This window comes from Pinus tabuliformis, chromosome 6 (assembly GCF_031772625.1).
Source record: "Pinus tabuliformis cultivar Carrire ecotype Pingquan chromosome 6, CPIR1, whole genome shotgun sequence".
In the NCBI taxonomy this organism is placed as follows: Eukaryota; Viridiplantae; Streptophyta; class Pinopsida; order Pinales; family Pinaceae; genus Pinus; species Pinus tabuliformis.
The window spans coordinates 2,060,597,692-2,060,600,052 of NC_142292.1; the positions used below are offsets into that span (position 1 = coordinate 2,060,597,692).

Below are 2,361 nucleotides of genomic sequence, written 5' to 3' on the forward strand. Positions count from 1 at the left end.
TTAATTTATAAAATATTTTATTGAGTTCCATATTTAATCGAAATACCTATAAAATAATTTATATATTAATAACTTTAAAAGATAAAACATAGAATCTTTTAATTAATTTTATATTTAAGTAAAAGACAAAAATAAAATATCCTATTTATTTCATATTTAGGGACCAAAATTTAAAAAGATTCCCATCTTAATTGTTTTCTTTATATATATATATCAAATAATGTGAATTGGTTTCATATTAATCTTTATTCTATTTATTAAACCATAAATTAAAAAATATATTTAATATTTAATATTAAATTATTAATTATTTTAATATTATAAAAATAGAAAATTAATTGAGTAATATAATCAATTTTGTTTAAAAATTATAAAACAATAAATTATAATTTAATTTTAAGGTTACAATTAATCTAAACATTAAAATGGATTATAAAATCTCTTTATTTTTGAGAAAAAAAACTTACTAATATACATATATTATCCTTCTAAATTTGAATACATACTCTTTAATCATAATTATGTAAATTTAAATGATTCATATTTATATATATAAAAAAAATATTACATACAAATTTTAAATACAAGTAAAACGGTAGACCAGCTCAAATTATAAAATTTATAAAAATTCATTTATATAAAATCTACCTAAATAAACGGATTCCAAATTTATTTGATAAGAATACATGAAACCCAAAGATGATTTGCTCTAAAATTAAAGAGATCCCACATATTTGCTATTATCATAAATTATGTATTATTTTTTTTTAGAATTTTTAGCATGGAAACTTCCAATTTAGTTGAATCACCCAATATCATATTATACAATACAACTCACTCACAGATGGATTCACAATACTGCATTTATTTATCCAGTTTGACAACAAAGAAAGTGGAAACAAAGGTACGTGGAACTTAACAACTCTTAACAAACCGTGAACATAAAGAAACCTGAACCATCCAGCCATGGCACTGCCAGTTGTCCCATACCTGTAACTGTACATAGCAAGCAACGATGGTTGACTGCTTATCAATGGCCTGCCTGGCTGACAAACAGAGAGAGGAGAACCAGACACTTTGTATTGAATATAATTATCAGATCAATCATTATTTCTTGATTTTCACTCAACTGAATCAACAATGGGCGGCCGTGATCTCAGGAGTAGAAAGAGGAGCAACAGGGGGAGCAGATGGGGATTTCTGTGAGAGGAAAATATTGATGTGGTCAAGAAATGAGAGATGGGGAGGCCTCTCGTTTCGGCTCACATAATTCTTCGCCGCCTCCACAGAATATGACGAGAGACAGTTGTGGCGAGTTTTCTTCCACATCTGGGCACTGTAACTATTGGCGGCGAAGTACGCCTGGCTCTCCAACGGATCATCCGCCGCCGCCGTTCCCGCCGCCCTTTTGAGGAGGCGCAGGCGAATGGGGCGCCTGACGTAGTGCCCTTTTGTGGTGCCCTCAAGCTCGTCGAAGCGCTGGAGAGCGTGGGCATCAACAGCATACACTTCGCCAAAAACATGTTCTCCGAAGCCGTCCAAATAGAGGAGGAAGGGCACCTGAAATGGCCCGCACACCAGCGGGTACCTCACTTCGCTTCTCGCCATCCCAACGAATTCCGCGTGGCCGCCTGCAATCATCTCCTCCACCAGCCAATGGTTTCCAAACCCTCGCTTCAATGTCCCGTAAACGAACAGCATCACTTTCTCTTCTGCACAAACTCCATAACTATTACTCTCCAGGGGAAGATCACCAGTTTTCTTGATCGCCTTTTCCTGATCCGCGCACCCCATGTTCATGGCGTTGCAGCTCATTTGGCAGCAAATTTCCCCAATCTGTAGAGGAAAGAATAACGTGTATTTATATATAACTTCTTCGCGATTTACAGTCCGCGAGTGACGCCATTACCGCACAAAAAACAGTAAATTGAGATTCATTAAAAAAGGTTTGGGTAAATCGCAAACCTGCTGAAATGCCGGACCACGAATTCCGTATCCTACCCTGTTTCTGTATTGGATTTGTGCGCTTGTTCACATCTCCATCAAGCATAGCCGGAAAAAAGATTACCAACGCAGATAGGATTCTAAAATTTCAAGCTTTCTGACCAACCATTCATTTGATTTGAACACTGTACAACTAACGTCGATTCACGTGTAACGTTTATGCATCATGTCATGCCGAGTCACAGGGAAAGGTTTTGAAATAAAAGAAAAATGAATTGTAATTGTATCAATGAAAGCTATGTAGTAACCTCAAGTAATGTAGGATTTTTATGTTTTGCAAAATAAAAAAAATTGGTAAAGTTACACTATATTCTCAAAGTCCGCTATGACATCTCTCAGGTTAGCCTTGTACGATTT

The 2,361-nt window shown here is 34.9% G+C and overlaps 1 pseudogene across 1 annotated transcript; it reads right to left on the reverse strand.

The window, feature by feature from the left end:
• Positions 1–847: 847 nt before the first annotated feature.
• Positions 848–2,106, reverse strand: LOC149267492 (putative gamma-glutamylcyclotransferase At3g02910 pseudogene; annotated as a pseudogene). Its single transcript, XR_016253112.1, has 2 exons — positions 1,966–2,106; positions 848–1,836 (listed from the first exon to the last, which is right to left on the reverse strand). The product of XR_016253112.1 is annotated as a putative gamma-glutamylcyclotransferase At3g02910 pseudogene (transcript).
• Between the last annotated feature and the right edge of the window lie 255 nt (positions 2,107–2,361).